The 23790-nt window shown below is 33.8% G+C and overlaps 1 pseudogene; it reads left to right on the top strand.

The window, feature by feature from the left end:
- Nucleotides 1–19860, top strand: part of LOC141552861 (vacuolar protein sorting-associated protein 4B pseudogene) — a 33044-nt pseudogene extending 13184 nt beyond the window's left edge.
- Nucleotides 19861–23790: the final 3930 nt, after the last annotated feature.

Genomic DNA, 23790 nt, shown 5'->3' with positions numbered 1-23790 from the left:
TAAGATCCTTTTGGAATTCTTTCAAAATATCTTCTTCTGGAAATTTATTATATTCCAAATATCTGAGGGTTCTCTCATTCCAAAACTCATTTAAAGGCATGCTCTGGTGTTAATCTGAGGGAAGCCAGAAAGAGCTCAAACAAAGACCCATCTGCTCCCCACCATCTTTGCTCCACAATCTGCATTTGATATTCTTAATGTGTAATTAATTGCTCTTTAGTTGATTGATTGAAATCTACATTAAATCATAAATGACAGGATTTTGTCTAGCAACATTATTCTATTTGATTAATTTGGAAATTTGTTGATTTGGCATATAACAAATAATGATATTACAGAGAAAGACAAAAACCATGTGCAACATTGTTGAGTTTAGTAATCCCTTTAAAACCTCTTAACCTAGGAATTTATATCAGTATATATATTCACCTATCATAAATGATACTGGTGGAGAACGAATGAGAATACATATTACCATAATAACCCCTAGTATGTCTTTTTCAAATAGACTCCTATACCTACTTCCTCTACTATTATCTGAAAACTTGTGTGTTTCTTTGTGGCATATATTATACTCTTGTCTTTTTTGTTATTTCACTTTCTATACATGTGTTTATGAGTGGCTCATTTCCTCAAGAGAAGTCGAAGGTGTTGGATTAATCTGAGTTCTGATACTTAGGGTCATTGGATTTAAAGATGAAAACAACACATAGAATTACTTGGCTGAACCTCTTCATTTTCCTGAAAAAGGAATTAGGACTCAGATTAAGTGATTGATCTAAGGTCATACAAATAGTGACATTGTTAGAATCCAGGTCTTCTGACTGCAAAACCAAGGCTCTTTCTAGGTATAGTCTTTTTCAGATCACTCCAATATTGTTTTCCTTATTTTAAAAATGGGGGTAATAATAGTTGAGTCACTTTTGATAAGTGGTTTTGAGAATCAAATGAAATTCTATATAGATAGTATGTTGTAAACCAAGAAGTAATAAATATCAGTTATGTGTATTAATATTATGCAGTGAGCTCCTTGAAGATAAAGACTACGCCTAATTCTTCTGTGAATTTGCTACAACACTTGTTTAAAACATAACATAATGTATATAATAAATAATAATATGTGACATTATTATATATGAAATATATATCACATTATTGTCTATGTAATATGTAACACATGACATGTCATGTATATATCATATATTATTGTGCATATAATATATAATAAGAGTTTAATCAGTATTTGTAGTGTTCTCTCTAAAATGTAATGTTCTCTGTTGAGGTTTTCTTTGGGTCTTTGGAGGCAGCCTTCGTTTCAGTTCAGTAATCAACACACAAGTAGCCAGGGGTTAAAGTCCAAATCCTTTGTTGTCTCCTTTAGAGTCTTGTCTCCTTTCCTAGGGCTCAGTTAGCTTTCTTAGAGGCCTATCTCTCTCCTTGGTTCCCAGAGCTTGAGCTCCTGGCTCCTTCTCTGCCCTCTGAATCTCTCCCAATCCAAAGGTTTGTACTTTAGTCTCCAGCCACCAGAAAGGTGGACGACGGAATGAATTTGTCTCAGCCTCCAAGAGCCTCTAGTGCACTTGTCTACTCTGGCCCTGAGAGCTTCTAGCTCCATATTCAGTACATATTCATGCTCCATATTGAGTACAAACCAATCATTATATCACTAGGAAATCAATGCTAAACTAGATTTAACCATTGTCTCCTCAATTCCACTTAGCACCTTGTTTCAAGTCCTGGCCCATAACATCTCCTTGGAGGATTAAATCAATCATACTGAACCATGCTAAATTAGATAACTATTATCCCTATCAATTTCACTGACTTAGTACCTTATAAGAATCCTTTGTTTCAAGTTCAGAGTTCTGGCCCATAACAAATATTTATTGTTTGATTTCTACGCTTTGATTTGGGAAATCTGGGTTTGAATCTAGCCCCAGACTCACTCTTTCTAGCAAGTGGAATGTATTCATTCAAAGGCCTCTTCCAAGATTTCTACCCATCTGTAAAACCAAGATAACAATATTTGTACTCCTTTCTTCCTAAGATTTCTGTGATGAAAATGCTTTCTGACCCTAATGGCATACAAATAGACCTATTCTACCATAGAGCATTGGCCTAGGTTGGCAAATTGAGAGAATCTTCAGAAACATATTGGTTTGGATAAGAGAAAGATAAAGAAAGGGAAAATTAAGGAGGAAGAGAGAGCCAGGCAAACTGCATCTACTTCCCATTATGGCTTTACATAGATCTTGCAGATCTAAAACCAGAAGGTGCCCATATCATAGAGATCCATTGGGACCAACTTTTCATGATTGCCACCAGAAATAGATCAAGGGATCAGGCAGACTCATTTTATCTGGGAATTATGTCTGATCTGATCACCTTATAGTTTCAATTTGTCTGTCTTCCACATGGATGAATATAGTACCATCTACTTTCCATTATGTATTACTCCAAAGATGTCCATATTAATCCACAAATATAAGTGAACTAGCCCTGGTGCATCAACATGATACTAGACAGCTTCCTTGGACTCAGTTTCTTTTCTTTATTATTTTTTTTTAATTTTTATTTATTTATTTATTTATTTAATTTTGCAAAATGAAGGAACTCAACCATTCAAATCCAAGAGGAAGAGAAAATTCCCTTACATTATTTTTTTCCTCTCTCCCCAATAAAAACATCCTTTTCTGTCCCTAAAAAGGAAACTCTCCACCAAAAATACTCCTCTGGTGAAGGTAAGCCTAGTAAATTCAGAAAGGCTTTAACAAGTTAGAAAGACTTTCAGTATAAAACCAATCATGGGTCAGTCATTCAAAGAAAATCCTAGCTAAATATGAAGTCTTATTATATGAAAAGTCATCAATAGGAAATTCCTGACAAAAAACATGTCTGTGGATAGGGACAGAAATAGAGCTACTTCTGTGCGATTCCTGGTCATTACTTCCTGGCTCTGTCAGTCAACCCAACATTTATTAGGCACTCCTTATATGTTAGGCACTGTGCTAAGGGCTGGGGAATACTAAGAAAGGAAGAAATGCAATACATGATCTTAAAGAGCTGATATCCTAATGAGAAAACAAACTTGCAAATAACTATATACATATGAAATACAGATAGAAAATGTAGATACATACACATAAAAACTTCTGTCTCTCTATGTATACATATATATATGTACATACATAGTTATACACACAAGTGGAATAGACAGAAAATATCCTTATTTATCTGTAGTGTGTATATGTGTGTATGTGATATGTGTATGTGTGTGGGGGTGTGTAACAGGAGTTCTTACTTAGTGCTCATGAATTTGGTGTTTTATTAATTTATTATTTTTAATGTTAATAACTATTTCAATATTATTTGTTTCCTTTGGATTTCTAAATAATTTATTTTACACATTTAAGATATTACTCTGAGGACCCCATAACCTGTACTAGAATGCCTGAATAGTTTGGGTCATGAAGAAGGTTGTGTAACTTAAAACAAATTTATGTTATACAAAGACAGATAAGAACTCATTCTAATAAGGAGACAAATATACAAATAACTAGGTACATAATTAGAGATAGAGAGTATGAGTATGTAAGTACATATCCTGAATATGCATATGTGTGTGAATATACATATATGTATATATATATGTATATATATATATACATTGTGTGTATGTATGTATATTCATACAAATATGTGGAACAGCTTGTGAAATTATCTACTAAGTTCTTTATTAGAAGAAAAAGAGATCTATAAAAGCATGTAATTATTTTCAAAGTATTAAGGTAAAAAACAATCCCATAGTTTTCCTTTTTGAATATGTGTTCTGCTGTTTCTCCTCATATTTTCCCCCTAAGATTTACAAAACTATTTACTAAATAGCTCATATACGAAATATTGTGTTCAGTTCGGGTACAGTCAATTAGGAAGGACATTGATAAACTAGAGTGCATATAGAGGGGAGTAGCCAGGATAATCTTCAGTCTATGCCATGTGCAAATCAGTTGAAGGAGCTGGATATGTTTTATTGGACCATCTCAATAGTCTACTGATTAGTCTCTCTGCTTAAAGGCTCTCCCTATTCTAGTCTATCATCTAGTTAGCTGTCACATTGATCTTCTTAAAATGCAGGTCTGATCATATCAAAAAAAAATCCCATTCAAAAATTTTCTATGACTCCCTATTACCTCCAAGACCAGATATAAACCCCTGTTTGTTTTTTCATAATCTGGCCTTTTCTTATCTTTCCAGTCTTCATACATTGCACTTTCCTCAAGTTCTTGTTTTACCAATGATACTGTTCTCCTTGTTGATTCTTCCTGAAAACATTCTGTATCCTGATTTTGATCCACTTCCCTGACTCTCCATCACTCACACACAGCCCTGCAATGTTCTTCCTCTTCATTTCCACTTCCTGGATTCTCTAGTTTCTCCCAAATCTCAGCTAAAATCCACTATTCTTCAAGAAGTCTTTTCCCAGTCTTCTTTAATGTCAGTGACTTCCTTCTGAACTTATTTCCAATTTATCCTGTCTATAGCTTGTTTAGATGTTTGCATATTGTCTTCCTCTTTAGACTATGAGTTCCTTTATAATAAGGACAATTTATTTTTTGCTTGTTTGTTTTGCCCCAGGGCTTAGCATTCTTGGCATATAGATTCTTAATAAATGCCAGTTGACAACAGAAAAGAAAAGCCTTAAGAGAAATATAACTGTCTTGAAGGACTTTCATGTGACAGAGAGATTGGGCTTATTTTATTGGTCTCAAAAGGCAGAACCAGAAACCATCAGTGGAAGTCCTCTTAAGAGGACCTCTTAAGCTTGATGTCAGAAAAACTTCTGCTAGTAAAGCTGTCCAAAAGTGCTTTGGGGCAACATCCAGATGAAGTAAGTTCCCTTTCTTGGAAGTTTTCAAGTAGAGACTTGATGACTATTTGTCAGATAGGTTGAAATGAGGATTCCTTCCAGGTGTGTTTACAAGAATCTGATGTCCCTGTGATATCACCCTGGAAGCTTCTCCATCTAGTTTAAAGATTCTTGAGTAATCAGTAATTGATTAATTTATAAATCGGTTAATGATTAATCCTTTTGACCATTTGAGTTTATGTTCCTTTTGATCAACTTGTTTTTCAAAAGAAAGGAACATGAAGAGGAGGAGACAATTATAAATAGGTGTTGAGTTTCAGATTTGTGCTTTGAAAGTATTTGAAATGAATGTCTCTAACTACTTGGGTATACTGTTTCCCCACCCCCAATCTGTCTCAAATCAAACCTCTTCCCTCCCAAGAAGATCTGTGAGAACCCTGGAAAATCTAGAGTAGTAGGGCAGAGCTCGAAGGGCACCTAAACATGATATTACTAAATTATTTTTACATTTGAGAAATTGAATCCTAGATGGGCTTCTCTAGTGAACAACTTCTTCTCCCAAGGATTGCCCCAGTGCTGTTCAGATACATTTATAATAATATCCCATACATTCACACTTTCAAAAAAAAATTTGGGTGAGAAAATTAAAAGCAAGGATTATAATCTAGTTCTTCTTACCTTTCTACTTTCTCCTGACTTTCTAAAATGTGAAGGCTAAAGTTGGGTCATTCTGGAAATTTACAGAACTGAAAGGCATCTTAGAAATCACCAAATTCAGTCCTCTCATTTTGAAGTTAAATAAACTGAAGCCCAGAAAAGGGAAATAAACAGCTATTTCATTTTACAAATTAAGAAAGGAATGCTCAGGAAGAAGTCATTTCTCCTAAGATTACATAGCAAATAAGGATAGTGTTGGAAACTGATCCTAGCTCTACTCCAAGTTCAGAGTTCTTTCCACTATATACCAATGCTTCATGGTAAGTGAAAACAAAGCCCAGAGCAAAACTTGATCTTTATACTGGGGAAGAATTGCTTTCTGATTTGAGTTGAGGTGGGGATTATGGAGGTGAAACACAATTTTCTCTTCCCCCACCTAACTCATTGTATCCATTTTGAATCCATCCTTTCTGATTCCTTTTTTTGCTTCAGTTACCATCAAGATCCTATGTCCTCTTCTTTGTATGGCTATTTAGAAACTATAATACGGGACTCTAGAAAAAAACAAGGCCAGTTCTTGTCTTTCTGCTGACTCACATATGTTTATAAAAACCTCATCAAACTCAGCTTGATGAATATGTTTTTGCTGGAATGACTCGAAGTGTTTACAAGCCAAATTTGAAACCTGCCCAGTTATAGACTCTGAAAGGAAGACAAATGGAGCTCCTGCTAGAAGTTCTGAGTCATCATTATAGGCTAAAAAGACCCTGTCTACATGAATTGACTCCAGAACTCAGTTTACAAAGAAACAGAATCTATATTCTTTTTGTTCTCTTTGGTGCTTCATATAGTACTGCCTCGCTGGTCTGAGTAAGAAAGGGAACAGAACCCCAATTTCATGTATCATAATAATGCATTGATTCCTCAATATGGATCTAAAATCTTTTCAATGTGACTTTCTTATAGACCAAAATCCTATGTAAGGAAAGTAAAAACAGGCTTTGACTAAAGTACTTCCACATCAAAGAGGTATTGAATCTAGAAGATGGACCAAAATACAAGATTTCTCTCCTTGATACTACAAATTAAAGTCCAAAATGATGATTTTAGGCAGGGTAGGACTACCAAAAATTACTCTTCCAGGAAATTCTGACTGCCTGCTACCTATGGGAAACCATGAGGTCCAACAAGAATTTAAACAGTCCAATAAATCAATCGAGATGTACAACTGAAAATCAGGGAAAATACAGGGTTTGAATTTATAAATTTGGTAATTCTTCATAAAAGTCATAATTAAGTCCATGAAAGTCATAAAATAAACAAGTGACAATCCCAGAACAGAACTTTGGAGTACCCACAATTAAAGTAATTGATGTGGAAGATAAATCAAGAGAAAAGACTGAGTAGGTATGTATGATCTTCTTTCAGTCAGGAGAACTAAAATGATCAGTCTAATGAAAAACCAGAATGGAAAGAATACGCAGGAAGATAGTCAACATTGTCAAATATTGTAGACAGATTTAAAAGGATAAAGATTGAAAAAAGTTCATCAGAATTCATGATTAAGAGATGAATAGTAATTTTGAGGAGATTGGTTTCAATTGATGAGATTGTAAGCTACATTGCATAAAGTTGAAAACTAAGTGAAAAAAGAAATGTAGGCAATGCTTATAGATATTTTCTCCTAGAGTTTAACTGTGAAAAAGGTGAGATAAAGATAGTTTAAGGGGATAGTAGGGCCTTGTAAAGATTTATTGCTGTTGTTTTGTTGAGGGACAGGGAATGGTAATTGTTTTTTTAGGGAAGGAGGCAATGCTGAGGGAAGTGGTGATAATCTGCTGGATAACAAATAAAGGGTTTGGAATTTAAAGGTATGTGTAGAGTGGCTGGCCTTAACGAGGAGAAGAGCACTCTCTTCATCAGACACTAAGGTAAAGGAAGAAAGAATCAGTATAATATTAAGAGGTTTTGAGATGAAGAGAAGAAAAAAAAAGGAGCACATATTAAATGGATTCAATATTCTCAATAAAATATGAAGCAAGATTCCCAGTGGAGAGGAAGGAGTGAGAAAACAGTGTGTGTGGATTAAAGAGATCTGAGGTTTTAATGGGGGAAAGTGGAATGGTTTCTAATGATTAAACTCACCTGATAAGGAAGGCTTAGTCAGAACAGAAAGGATAGGACTGTAGCATCCTTAGAACAGCATTTCTAACTCTTAACCATTGAGGCAGTGAAGTGTGTAACTGATCAGCATTGAGACTCAACTGCCTCAAGGTCCCATTATCTTCCATCTGCAAAATGACATAATTATTCTTGCTCATATTTTTCCTCAACTGGTCTCCTGGAAAGTAGCAGAGGACGCAGATACCCTGGAGTCAATAGGGAGTTACTGCTTGATGATAAGGGTACATCATATTCTATCTCCTTAAGGATCTCAATTCTTGGTCCAAATCTGAGCAAAGAGGGCAAGATGCATGAAAAGGATCACTCTTAGTTAGGAGCTCCTGTTTCTGTTGAATTTAAAACTGCATTTGAGGGGAGAACTTAGAAAGAATGATAGAAGTTTCAATACTTAACTAGGACTAAATTAGATTTTCTGAATGTTACCCCACAATGGAAAAGGATAGCTTGGAGTGATAATGCTTTTTATCCCCATCATATAAGTTGGGGAGGGGATTCCTTCAATGAACTGACCACTGGCCTAGGTACCCTAAAACAAATTCTGCCATTCTCTGTGGCAATAGGAATAAAAATCAAAATACTATTAAAATAGGACATATATATCTTATTGCTACATCAATGGAAAAAAACGAATCCCTGATTTTGACTGATGTTGGTAATTTTCACATTTTGCTATTGTTTAATGTCAGAGAAATTACAATGGTCAGAGGATATGTCAACAAAGCCTTGTTTGGGAAGAGGCCTTTCTAATTACCAGAAATAGAGTACTTTGGGAAATTAGATTCAATTTTTCTGTAAAAATAGAATCTGAAGGGGGAGTATTAGGATTTGAGCACTTAGACCTGAAAGGGGTCATAGAGATCATCTATTCTTATCAACTTAATTAACAAATGGGGAAGAAAGCCAACAGAGGAAAAAAGAAGGAAACAAGCATTTATTAAGCATCTTCTGTGGGCCAAACACTGTTCTAAGTCATTTACTATTATTTTATTGGCTCCTCACACCAACCCTAGAAGGTAAGTGAGAAGTGAAGTGATTTGCCCAAAGTCACACAATTAGTAAGAGACTCATGATTAAAGCCCCAATTGTCTGATGCTAGAGTCCTTTTCTACTAAATGTACCTAAATAAACCTTATAGAACTAGAGGAATATTTTATTATAATAAAGAAAGGTTTTATTCTTTTAGGTAAGACATTTTATTTCTCTGTGCCTGCATTAACTTATCTATAAAAATGGGTTGATAATGTTTATGCTACCTATCCATAGTATTTCAATAATCCTGTAAAGAAGGGGAAAGGAGGTTCTATGAACCTTGGGGAATCATGTGATTTAAAGGAACCTAGACAGCATGTGTTTGGATAGTGAGGTGAAAAGTCTATTGAAAGGGAAACTTCTTTGGCAAGTCAATAATCACTTCACCCTTCAAAAATGTGTGGGTTTTTCTTAGTTTATATTACATGACTGTTCTTGGCCACATGTAATTTAAGTTAATCCAGTAAAGTCACATATTGTAACATATTGAAATGCTTGTGAATTAGAAAATAAAATAAAAGTAAAAATACTTAAAACATTTTAAATGATATAATTATTAATTGCTAATTCATCTGGATGCTATTTATGATGTTCCTTCCCTTGGTAGTCTGTTCCCTAAAAATATTCAATGGTATTGGGGTAGGTTATAATGGACCTATTTGGTATCCCCTGGTATGTTAGTAACCTAGCTACCAGTGCCTATCAACTTTTATATTTAAATGAATGGCAGGATGAAGGTAGGGGTGGGCCACAGGGCTTTTGAGACCTCCTCAATGTGAGTTGCACTGACATAATTTTACAGCTACTCACAAAGAATGATGATCCATTGTCTCCTTATTTACTTTGTGTGGCAGGCTTTATGTCAAAACTTCTTACAAGAGGAAGTATGATTACCAAGCATGATGATGGGGCTTCTTTTTGCCACTCCCAGAGAATTTATTGGAATAGACAGCCATGATTTCCAGGACAGTTACCTCTTCCTCTTATTCCATCATTTCTTTTGCTCTTCATAGGCTAATTCTCCAGGATTATTGAATATTATTCCCCTTAACACACTCTACATTCTGATCAAATGAAAACACTTGTGATTTCCAGAACCTGGCACTCTAATGTCTCATCTCTGAACTTGGGTGGAGGAGTCTAATTCTTTTTCCGCTTACTACTTCCTCTTGGAAGTCCTTCCCTTCCTTCAAGACTATGTTTAAATGCTGTCTTCTACAAGAGGCCTTTCTTGGTCTCTTCAGTTGCTAATGCCTCTTTATCTATATACTTTTCACTTACTTTCTAGGATTGCTGTAAGGAGCCAATAAAATAATAGTAAATCACTTAGAACAGTGTTTGGCCCACAGAAGATGCTTAATAAATGCTTGTTTTTTTCCTTTTTCCTCTGTTGGCTTTCTTCCCCATTTGTTAATTGATAGGTCTAATATGTTGCTTTGGTTCTGCTTTTATGTTTCTTATGTATATGCAAATGCCTGCCTATTGCCATCTATATTATAAAATTCAGAATCCTCATGCTCTGACAGCTTCATTTGTCTTTGTATCCTCTATGTCTTCTATAGTATCTATCACATGATGATAGGAATCAAGCCTGAAGACATGATTTCACTAGTATAGGGACACAATAGATGTTTAAAATGCTTAATAAACTCTTTGCACAGGTCTACTCCTCACACCCAGAATGCACTCCCTCCTCAACTCCATTTCTTAGAATGGCTAGCCTCTTTTAAGTTTCAGTAAATGTGCCATTTCTTAATAAGGCTAATTCCCAAACATTTTAGTTGTGAGGATTCCATCAATAGCATATGAATGAGCCTATTCCACAAATACTCTAACAATTATTATTTTTCTTTTTGTGTCATCTTTTCTGGACTGACCACTATGGGATAAAACCTCAAAATTATGTCTCATCCTGAAATTAGATTGAAATCTGAAGGAAAACATCACTTTTCAATTCTGAATCACAAGTACCTAAACACAATACATTGTACTAGAAAGCATTTAGTTAATATTCGTTAAATTGAATATGACATATTTCATCATTTATTGTCAGTTCATAAAGGGAGACCCTTGTGAAATGAAATGCTCATTGTACTAAGTCAGAGACCTGGGTTTGTTTGTAACAAAAAGGATACTTGGGGAAGAATGGAAAGCAGGGAGAAATAATTACTGTATAAAAATGAAAGGCAACAATAAAACCTTTTAAAGGAAAAAAAACTCTACTATTTTCAAGGTCTAAAGCTATAGGGGGAAAAAAGATAGCCTAGCTCTTAGAGTTATTTGTATCCATTATAATGACTCCTGGTATTCAATCTAAGTTTGAATCTTCACTCTGATACTTATATGTGTGACCTTGGACAACTTGGTTTCTTTCTCAGTTATCTCATGAACCTCTAATCCCATTTTGTTCTCCTCTCTGTTCATGACCCCCAACATTTGAAGATGTAAGCCATTTCATAAGGCAATCATGTAGCACCTACTGTAATACCATTAATACATACCATAGTGCCTAGCACACAGTGAGTGATGAATTAAAAAACTTGTTGATTCATAATTTTCTGAAGAAAGGAAATAGGTCAACTATTTCTATATGGACCTATTGATCTCTAGCCATCTCCTAAGCCTCCTTCTAATTACCCTTCCAGAACTTTAGGATTTGTTTAGGTATGTTAGGATTCTCATACCACAAATATCAATAGCTCATGGAAAATAATAAAGAAAAACATGTTTAGGACCGTGTCTTGGAATTACAGGCTCTAAACAAGAAGAAACAGTCCTTTCCTCCAGTTCACTAATTCAGTGAAATTCAGAATATTTGAATGTCTGAGAACTTAGGACTTTTCCTGATTGCAGCTGTAGTGTCTCAGCTCCAGGAGCTGCTTCTCTAGTCTCTGGAAGTCCTTATCTCTACCCAATCAAGCCCCAGAACTTATAATAGTGGTAGCAATAGATATTTTTTCTCAGCCACTTCAGTGTACCCCATGAAAACCCAGTAATCCAACTCATTTTCATAGCTCTTATAGACATCAAATGATTCTCATGACTTTCAAAGGCAATGGAAGAAAAGGAAAAGCAGCCTACCAGAGGAATCTAATGGTGTAATAATTATAGTACACAGTCTGGAGTCAGGGAGACCTCAAATCCAGTTTTAAACTACCCATATGACCCTGGCAAGTCACTTAACTTCTCCAAACCTTAATTTTCTCAACTGTAAAGTGGGGGTTATAATAGCACTTACTTTGCAGAGTTATTGTAAAGATCAAATGAGATAATATTTATGAAAAGCACTATGTACAGGGTCAATTACATAGTAGGTTCTAAATATTTGTCTATTCCCTTCCCCCTCCAAGAACATGAAGTATGTAGATTTTGTATCTCTTTCTCTTCAATCATGTGGCTTTCTGCCTACAAAAATACATGCTTCCCAAGAAATGTGGTGGAGATGAAGAACTGAAGGGATGATCAATCTTTTATGTACACCAAAAACAATAGAAAATTGTTTTATCAGTCTCTCCCCAAATAATCACCTCTAGCCCAAAGGAGATAAAAGAAATCAGAGCATGGCATGAGTTACATTTATCTTTGTTGTTCATGGCATAATAAAGATTCATTACATTCATATAGCACATTTTATTCAGTGATTCCTCAGTTATTGAGCACAGAGTTTATTTATAATTCTTTGTCTTTGATAATAATACTGCTGTAAATATTTCTAGACAAATGCGCCCTTTCATGTGGTTAGGAACATTTTGCATTGTTGGGTCAAGAGTATGACACAAGTTTCTTAGCTAATTCTCTTTTGCTTTTCGAATCACAACAATTTATAATTATACCAGCAGTGAATTATCATTCACATCTTTAGGACAGCATTGTCAACACTAGTTTTATCCACCCACTTTTGGCAAATCAATGGAAATAAGTTGATGCTTCAAAGTAGCTCTACTAACTTGTTTCTCTAATAGCAGTCTTGAGCTCTTTTTCAGATAACCATCACTAATTTCTTCTTTTTGAAAATTGAATGATTATACTCTTTGACCACTTTTACAATGTAAAATAACTGCCCATTAGACTGTTTAAAAATTGAATTTTTATAAAAAAAATTTAATCACCAAATGTATCTCTTCTATATCCTAACAATCCCAGAAGGCCATTTCTTATCATGAAGAACATAAAAGGTGGGGGGAAAGTTCACCAAAAAATAACATATTGAAAAGTTTGACTTTCTATACAGTATTCCATAACCTTTTTCTTAACCTGGGCAAAAAAAAGTAAAGGGAGATGCTTTTTCATAATTTTATGGGTTAGCCATGATAATCTTATAAGATTTAGTTTTAATTGTTTTGTTATTGTTAGTCTTTCCAATTACAGTATTGTTTTTGTGCATATTGTTTTAATGGTTCATTTACTTCATTTTATATTAGTTTACATGTCTTCCAATGCTTCCCTCTACATAAATCATATTAATTGTTTATTCCAATAGATTCATATTTCATTACATTCATGTACCATGTCAATTCCCTAACTCCAATTCCTGTTCTTCCTATTAACTTTGCATTTAGATATCATTTCTATTTTATCACATTTTTTTTTATTTTAGCATATATGGCTATCAATACAATAGCACATATATAATTATAAAAGTAAATATATAAACATTTAATGTACATGTTCAAAATTTCTTTACTTGTAGGGAAATAAAATAAAAATATTTAGAAATATGTCCTATAGAATAAATAGCAAATCAAACAAACATCTTGTAGAGTGCCTGCTATGTAACAGTATGTTAGCTGATAAGCACATACAGACATCAATAAAACTATCCCTTCCCTTCAAGGAGATTACATTCCAAAATAATATAGAACTAACATATTTGGAAAGAAGCAAATGTATCTCCCTAGCTGGGAGATAAGAAAAAAACCTCATACAGATAAAAGGTATAGTTGATCTATGAATGAAATCAGAAGTTCTAGGAAAGAAAGGTAAGGTAGGGGATTCTATCCCAAGTACTCATCAACAGCCTAGGCAGAGGCAGAGAGAATTGGTGTAAATTCAAAAAGAAGATTAGTTTTTTAGACATCAGAGAGTATGAAAGGAGGTAATATGCACTTACTTGTGCATATGTTGAATACATGTTTCCTTGACTAATAGAATATAAATTCCTTAAGGGCAAAAGTTTGTTTCATTTTTATCTTTATGTTTCCAGCCCCTAACAATGCTCGGCACTTAATAAATCCTTAATAAATGCTTGTGGAATTAAACTGAACTAATAGAGATTATTTTGATATGCATTTTAGTTTAAAATCTTGCTTTTGTAACCTAATTCACTAATTAGCTTCTTTATTTTTTTTAAATCCCATAGCAATTAGTTTCATTTGATAGAACAATTTGATATTTGGCAAAGCCATTCACCTTTATTTTCCATTTAAATTATTTCTTCTGATTTTATAAATTCATCCTTCTTCCATAAGAACTTTGAGAAAGTCCTGCTCCAATTCTTCCACATGACATGAGAATAGCATTAAGTTTTTTTTTCTTTTTAATAATACCTTTTAATTTTCAAAATACAAGCAAAGATAGTTTTCAACATTTACCCTTGCAAAACCTCCAAGTTTTAATTCCTCCTTTCCCCTCTCCTTCCCCTAGACAGCAAACAATCCACTATATGTTAAACATACATATTTCCACAATTATCATGCTGCACAAGAAAAATCAGATTAAAAAATGAGAAAGAAAGAAAAAAAAAAGCAAACAAACATAACAAAGAAAAGTGCAGATGCTATGTTGTGATCCATGTTCAGTCTCCATAGTCTTCTTTCTGGATAGAGATGGCTTTCTCCATCACAAGTCCCTTGGAATTGGTCTGAATCACCTCATTGTTGAAAAGAGCCAAATACATCAGAGTTGATTATCACATAACTTTTTTGCCATTCCCCAACTGATGGATATCCACTCAATTTTCAGTTCCTTGCCCCTACAAAAAGGGGCTGCCACAAACATTTCTGCAAATATAAGTCCTTTTCCCTTTTTATTATTTCTTTAAAATACAGACCCATGGGACAACTAGTTGGTGTAATGGATAGAGCACCAGCCCTGAAGTCAGGAGGATCTGAGTTCAAATATGGCCTGAGACACTTAAAACTTCTTAGCTGTGTGACCCTGGGCAAGTCACTTAACTGCAATTGCCTCAGGGAAAAAAAAAGATACAGACCCATCAGAGACACTGCTAGATCGAAGGATATAAACAGTTTGATCGTCCTTTGGGCATAGTTCCAAATTGCTATCCAGAATGATTGGATCAGTTCACAACTCCACCAACAATATACTAGTTTCCCAGTTTTCTCACATACCCTCCAACATTTATCATTATCTTTTCCAGTCATCTTAGCCAATATGAGAGGTTTAACATAGAATTTTCCAAGGCCATACCAGTGGGCTATGAGAATTGATGAGTTCAACTAAGTAGAGAATTTGTAGCTTCTGCCCAGGTACCAGAGACATAGAGATTCATCACCTTTGCAGGATATATTCTGTGGACATGAAACAAAGTTACCTGAGTTTTTCTAAAATGTTAATAATGCTTTCTGAGACAGATTGTGGATCTAGCTGTCTGATGAAGCTCTGGGCAAACTGACATCAAAATGGAAACTGCTGCTCAGAGAAAACTGGTCTCATTTGCTAAATGGAGAGAACTACAGCAGTAATAGGAATTTATAAAATGTATTTTTCAAAAAAATCATTGATATAGAATGTTAAATTTTACATAAACAGTATTTAACTCTTTATTAACGTGATTAAATGGTACTCTTCTGTCCTACTATTTAAATTGAATCTCTTAGAATGTTAAATTAAGTTTTAGTTTATCTTTTCAATTTTATTGAAACTCTTTCTAGAAAGAAGTTGCCAAACTGAAATTGACATTTCAAAATTGTAATTTCCTAATTTGTGGGAAAATATACATTTCATTTCTCCTATATCCATCAATAAAATGTACTTCCAATGAAAAAAAAGAAACAAAGATACCAAATAAATGGTCTTTTGAGCACCCTTTCTCATTATTCAGTGGTTTTGCAGAACAACAACAACAACAACAAAAAAAACCCACCAGGAAAATAATTGCATCCTATTAACCAACATCAATTGCTGAGGATAAGAAGATAGAAAAATTATAGGAAGGTGTTGATAAGACCCTCCCTAAATCAACACATATTTTAATATTCTAGGACATCATTGCTATGGCAGGCATAGAAGAAGATGGTTAAAAATTAAGAAAAAGATGAATCACAATCTTAATTTTTAAAAAGTCCAAAAACTTGAAGGATGTAAAGAAGATGCTCATCTATATGTCATGAATATTTTCTTCAAAAATTCAAGAGTTAAGACACCTTGGTTGTAGTGAATATTTCTTTGAAGTTCTCTTTTATGTGTATAATTCATATCAGAATGTATACTTCAGAGTGGAGACTTGTTTTTCTTTTTGTTTGTTTGAATTTACTTCCCCATTGTTCACCACTGCCCTTAGCACATAATAAGCCTTAATAAATTGTGACTATCTCTTGATTGAAGAGGAAATTTTGATGGTTTTTTGGTAGATTTTTTTGTTGTCCTGCTACTTTGTTAAAGCTATTTATTATCTTAGCTTTTTGTTGAATCTCATAGGTTTTATCTGCCAACCTTCAAATTATATTCTCTTCAAAGAGATTTTTTGGTCTCAATTCTTTTTTCCACTTTTTTTTTCCATTTTTGGACTTTTTATTCATAAAATATTAATGATAATGGAGTTTAGTGATTTATGCTAGGGTTCATTTATCTCAGTGATCTCTACTTATCCTATATCAAGTAATGTTAGCTGTTAATTTTGTCATATTAAGGAAAACTCTTTCATTCTTGTGCTTTAAGAAGTTTTTAATATATTAATTTATTTTATTTAAAGTCTTTTCTTCAGCTATTTACATAATCCAATACTTCTGTTATGTTGCTGCTTTCTAACATTTATCCATATCTTTCTAACATCTATCCATATTTTTGTTCCTAATACAAATTTTAGGCAATCATAATTTTTTGGTAAATTGCTGTAATCTCTGTGCCAAGATTTTATTTAATATTTTTGCATCAATATTCATTAGTTGCATTAAGCTATAGTTCTATTTCACTGCTTAAATCTTCCTTGATTTGTCTATCAAGACTCTATTTATCTCATAGGAGGGCTATATTGTTTTATTTTTAAAACTAGTTTATATGACATGGAGATTCATTAATGAGGGACTTTGACACAGTGCTTAGAAGGCTAACAGTCAAGAAGGCATAGGTGCAAATCCTTTTTCTGCCACTTACTAATTGTGTGACTATCAGCAAGTTAGTAAATATTCCATAGGCAATTCTCTAAGACTCTGTTACAGACAAGTTTCTTGTCTTTGTGGAAAGATTTTCCACGCTAAGAGTTCCTAACATCGGGGCAGCTAGATGGCGCTAGGTGGATAGAGCACCAGCCCTGAATTCAAGAGGACCGAGTTCAAATCTAATCTCAGACACTTAACACTTCCTTGCTGTGTGACCCTGGGCAAGTCACTTAACCCCAGCCTTCAGGGGGGTAGGGGGGGAGAGTTCCTAACATCAATAAAATCAAAGGTTCAAACTGCACCATTACCCACACCATTATAAAAAGACAGGGGCAGCCACAGCAGCAGCTTTAGGAGCTTTCAGCCAAGAAATGACAGTAAAAGGGTGGACAAGTGATTAGAAAAAAATTATAGAGCATCCTTTTCTGGCACTGGGTGCAGTTAGCAGTGATTAGCAGCTGTATATCCCAAATAGAATTCTGGGTTACAATTCCAGGATGAGTACTTGTGCTTGGACACAAGGGAGAAGGGGTCTTCATTGTAGCTCCAATATAAAGGGTAATACTAGTTCTTGTAGAAGCAGGGTAATGGATATCTGGTCATACTTCCAGGGCCAAGAATAGCATGAGTTCTTACAATTATAAGGGAACAAACCCCTTCCTGAGTAAGAGCAAAGCAAAGACCTGGAAAGCTGTGACCATACTTCTCACCAGCTCACACCATCTTGGAAGCACCAAAACTTTGCAGATCTCCAAGACTAGCTCTGAAAACAATAGAACAAAAACCCTGAAATTGGAGAAAGCGCCTCCCAACCCCAACAGAGCCCAACTTTAACAAAAATTCAAAGTAAAAAAATAAGGTGGAGAAAGAGGGAAAAAACAAATAATAAAAAGAGAACCTGATCATAAAACATTACTATGATAGTAAGGAAGACCAAGACATAAACTCAGAAAATAATGTTATAAAAATAGCCTCAATCAAAGCCTCAAAGAAAATGCTCATTGAGATGGACAGAATCAGCTACACCCAGAGAAGGAACACTGGGAATTGAGTGTAAACTGTTTGCACTATTGCCTTTCTTCTCAGGTTACTTTTATCTTCCGAATCTAATTCTTACTATGCATCAAGAAATTCGGTTTTGCACACATATATTGTATCTAGGATATATTATAACACATTTAACATGTATGAGACAGCCTGCCATCTAGGGGAGGGGGTGGAGGGAAGGAGGGAAAATTCGGAACAGAAATGAGTACAAGGGATAATGTAAAAAAAAAATTACCCATGCATATATACTGTCAAAAAATTATAATTACAAACTTAATTTAAAAAATGCTCATTGAACCCAAGCCCAGCAAGAATTCCTGAGAGATTAAAGAAAGAGATGAATGGTAAAGAAACAATTAGGGGAAAATGTGAGTTATACCAGAAAATTGTAAAAAGAATTAATAGCTTAACTTAAAAAAAAAAAAAGATAAAAAAATACTGAAGAAAACAACACTGAAAAAAATAACAGAATTGGCAAAATAGAAAAAGGTACAAAATCTCACTGAAGAAAATAATTCCACAAAAAATGAAAATTGGGTAAAAAGAATATCTTTCACCAAATTGTGTCCTGACTTTTGGTTTGGAAATAAATTATAGTGGTAACTCTTTTTGAGGAGAGTTGGGTTTGAGGAAGTAGTGAAGAATGTTGGGAGGAGGGTTCCCATGGGACCTTGGAAGCTGCCAAAAGAGGATCAGAAGAGATACAATCTTCTCAGGAGCCAAGTGTCACAGTCTGGCCTCTGTATTGTGGCATCCCAAGCCTTCCAGCAACATGGCTTCTTGCCTTCCATCTTTCTCCTCTGGCTTTGGGTTTCCCCCCCCCCCACTGTGGCATCTGCCAATCTCCAGAAAGTAATAGACTTTGCTAGTAAAGCAGCACAAGAAGATAAAGCAGGGAACTGTGAAGTCCCTCATCTATATCAAAATGCTGTACATTTTATATGTGTAGTTAAACATGAAGCATAAATAAAAGTAAAGCAAAATATCAGGGAAAAATATACAGAATATTTTGATAGAGCTGAGAAACTGAAAGAATACCTGAAAAAGAAAGAGAATGTCCTGGAGAAGCCAGTGAAAGAGGGACAATTCAGTCCACTGAGGAGAAGTGGAATGACAATGACAGAGATGGAAAATTGGATGATCCAGGGGAAAAAAAGAAAAGAAAAGAAAAGAAAGAAACTACACAATCAATTTCAAGGTGCCATTGTTATAGAATGACCAAATGAAATGGAATGATGTTGCTTGTCTTGAAGGAGCCAAAGAAACTTTCAAAGCAGTAGTGATATTGCCCATTAAGTTTACACATCTTTTACAAGTAAAAGAAATGCATGGAAGGGTATCCTTCTTTTTGGACCACCTGGAACAGGAAAATCCTACTTGGCCAAAGCAGTTGCTATGGAAGTCAATAATTCAACACTTTTTTCAATATGTTCCTCTGATCTTGCCTTCAAATGACTAGGTGAAAGTTAAATGCTAGTTAAGAATTTAGTTCAGTTCACCAGAGAGAACAAGCCTTCCATTGTCTTTATTGATTAAAGTAATTCTCTGCATGGCTCTAGAAATGAAAATGAAAGTGAAGAGGTCTGGAGAATTAAAACAGAATTCCTAATTCAAATGCAAAGGATTGATGTGGACAATGAAGGAATTTTGGTACTAGCAGCTATAAAGATACCCTGAGTTCTGGATTCTGCTATCAAGCAAAGATTTGAGAAACATATTTATATTTCTTTGCCTTATTAAGCCAGAGTAGCAATATTACACTTGGTTAATGGCTGAACAAGTTGAGGTATACAATTTTATGGATTACTATTTGTTTTAAGAAATTATATGGGAGGTGGTCTAAAAAATGGCAAGATCAAAATGAACTAATGAAAAGTAAATGAGAAGAACTAGGAGATCATTGTGTACAATAATAGCAATGTTATAATGAAGATCAACTATGAAAGACTTGACTACTTTGATCAATGTAATGATCCAAAACAATTCTAAAGGAGTCATGATTGCTAAAGTTTTGTTAATCTCCAGAGAGAGAACTGATAAAATCTGAGTATAAATTGAAATATAATTCTCTCACTATATATTTTTGTGATATGGCTAATATGGAAATGTGGTATATAATTAACATCATTTTACTTATCTTCACAGTAGGTAGGAAAGAAGTGGAAAGGAGTAGGAGAATTTAGAACTCAATTTAAAAAGATAAGAATGTTAAAAATAAATAATAAATTTTAGGGATAAAAGGAATTTAAAAGAACTTAATTGTAAATTAATGCTAGAGATTTGCTCCCCTAACCCTATCCCAAACAAGATTTAAAATTGTATAATTTCTTTTTTGTGAGAAAGTATTTTATTGACTTCTGTTTTTATTCCTCAGAATAATTTAAATATTTATCAACATAATTTTAATTTTAGGTTTTCTAGAAATAATTGAATATAGTCATATACTGATACTAAGAATATTCTTTAATTCTCCTCTATTTTGTGTTTCCATTTCTTTTGCATTTTGGTAACTTCTTTGTCTTACTGTATAAATATAACATATATATGTATTAATTAACAAACAACTGATTTTTAAGTGTTTACTTTTTTGTTTTGATTATATGTTTAATTGTCTTTTTAAAAACTGTACATACATGTACTTAGGGATTATTAATTAGTCTATTTTCTTATTTGTAAACTACATAGTCAGATAGCTAGTTTTTGATTTTCCTCATTCATTAATGCAAACATTAATGCATATCCATTTGTTTCTCAAGATTGCTTTAACTGAATCCAATATAACACACTGGTTTATCACTTTTGTATTTATAGCATATCAAGAAGTTCAAATCCTACACCAGATATTTGTTGTCCTTTATGATTCTAAATTAATCTCACTGAGTTTTGTCCTCTAGATTTATTGCTACAATTTGTGCTTTTAAAAATTTATTTTGCTTCATTTTCATTTTTCATTAGGGCATTATTTCTTGCTGAGGATCTAGTTCATCAAGATGTCTCACCCACTACTGGCACCTGAGTTTTGTATTTGTCTTTTTAACCTTCAATTGATTTTATTTCCATCTTCATACATATTAGATTTCCTTAACTGTTAATGTCTCTGCAGATTCTTTGCCATAAATTCAATTCACTTTAGGCGTGATTATTCTTTTCTTCAGGAAACTCTTGGCAAAGTTGTAGGGCTTGGAGAAAGATAGGCACATTAATATACTACTGGTTGAAGTTTGTATTGATTTAACTACTCTGAAAAATCAGTTCAGAATTATGCTTTTAAAAAGTGACTAAAATATCTTTATTTTTTGACTCAGAAATACCACACTTAAACATATACCCCACCAAAAAATGTCAAAGATAAAAGAAAGGCTGCATATATCAATATATCAAAATATTTATAGCAATATTTTCCATAGACCTAGAAATTAAAAGAATGCTTATTGATTGGGAAATGATTAAACCATTTGTGGGCATATGAATGTAATGGAATATTACTATGTTATAATATAGAAATGGTGATTATGAAGAAAATAAAGACAGGAAGACGTATATGATCTGATATAATATAAATAAGAAGAACCAGGAAAAAAAAATATAAGTGACTACAAAAAGATACATGTAAAGAACAGTAAATGAAAATAAAATCTGGATTCTGCAGTAAAGCAATCATTTATCTTCTCCTTAATCCATTTGCTATCTTCCTCACCATAGCAGGTATTTTAAATCTTCTCTTATCTCCTCAAAACATTCAATGTCTATGCAGGCCATGCCAGTGCAACTCTGTCCCCAGACCCAGCCCCGATCCCAGCACTAGAACTCTGTTGTTTTAGCACCATAGATTTTATAGCTACAGTGAGGCAGGGATATTTGTAACAGTTCCAGGGCAGAAAACAATGTTTTTATTTAGGTCCCTAGAAGGATCTCTGAAAAGAGCTGCACAAATCCCTGAAGCCTGGGACAGTGGACCCTCCATTCTGAAAACAAATCCCTACTTTAATAGAGTTAAAAGTGGAGTAATAGGCTAGAAAAACGAGTAGAAGACAAAAAAGATTCTGACCATAAAAAGTTATTATGGTGATAAGAAAGATCAAAACATACACTCAGAAGAAGATAACAAAGTGAAAGCTCTTACATCCAGACCCTCCAAGAAAAATAAGAATTGGACTCAGGCCATGGAAGAACTCAAAAGATTTTAAAAATCAAGTAAGAGAGAGAAAGAGATGAAAAAATTAGGAAAAGAATTGAGAATGGCACAAAAGGAAAAGCTAATGAGGAGAATAATGCCTTGAAAAGCAAAAATAAAGAATTCTCACTATTTCCTTTATCACAGTCTTTGAAGATGGAGTATCCCTTCTCTTTACTAAGGCCAATTCTTTTACATTCACCAACACCTCATCATTTTCTATATTGTCTTGTAGAATACTATTGTCTCTCTTCTAATCTTCAATATTGTCTTTCCTTATCTTATTGGTTTCTTCTTTGCTGTCTACAAATATTCCAAATCTTCATTATCCTTTAAAAAATCAGTTACCAGTTCCTAAGATCTTTGTTATCATTCTTTTCTTCTAACCCTTTTTTTTAGCTACACTTCTTGAAGAAGTCATCTAAGGCTGATGACTTCACTCTTACTTTTAATTCTCTGCAGTCTAGCTCATTTTCTCATCTCTAAATTGAAACTATTTTCTGTAAAGTTACCAATGCTCTCTCCATTGCTGCGTCCATTGATTTCTTTTGAATCATTTATCTTGATCTCCTTCCATACTTTGATATTATTAATCACTGTTTGCTCCTGAATACATTATTTTCTAGGATTTTCTGACATTGTTTTGTCTTGAATCTCTTCTTACCTCTCTGATCATTCTATCACATTCCATTTGTTAATTCATGACATTCATGTCAAGTCTACTAACTATGGCCTGAGGCTTTGTCTTTTATTTCTTCTGAAATGGAGTAGTCATTTGTCAATTCTCTTCACTCAACAATCAATTTTTTTCTTATTGATCAAAATACAAATGCCTGTCATTGATTCTTGCATTTATAGAATGATAAAATTATTATTAAAACAAACTGAAAAATTATTAAATGCTTTGTTTTCGGTTTAAAAAAGCAGCTTTCTATACAATTGAAGTTCTTTATCACTGCTATATTATTTCTTTGCCAGACTTCAGATATTTTTCTTGAACTGTATTATTTCCTCTTTCTGTCAAATAATCTATAACATAATACAAAGCTAATGTCATTTGTAGTTTGGTATATGAATTTTATTTGCCATATTTACCTCTTCTGTTTCTTTGATTTCTTATGTGAATTTGCTGTTTAGCAAAAATATGCCTAATCTTTTATTTATCCTTTTTCTTTTGTTTACCTAAGGAACTCAGCCAATTCACTTTTCAAAGGTCCCTTCAAACTCTGACATTGCATTATCTATGATTTCCAGATACTTCTTAGTAGATCTGTAAGGCCAATGACTTAGTTGTAGAAATATGGTTATAATATTTTTCCTTTGCTTTAGTAATCTTTAGACATTTATGTTTGTATATTCTTTATCTATCTGAATTTGGAGATTTAGAATCAATGTTAAAAGGGAGGCACAGAAGTTAGGAGCAAACTTGGAAACAACCTTTCTCTCCCCCTATGTAGTAGATAGAAGTCCTAATATCTTCAAACAAAGGGCTATAG

Source organism: Sminthopsis crassicaudata, chromosome 2 (assembly GCF_048593235.1).
Source record: "Sminthopsis crassicaudata isolate SCR6 chromosome 2, ASM4859323v1, whole genome shotgun sequence".
NCBI classification, from domain to species: domain Eukaryota; kingdom Metazoa; phylum Chordata; class Mammalia; order Dasyuromorphia; family Dasyuridae; genus Sminthopsis; species Sminthopsis crassicaudata.
The sequence above is the reverse complement of the archived record's forward strand: the minus strand, read 5'-3'. Positions and strand labels throughout refer to the sequence as shown.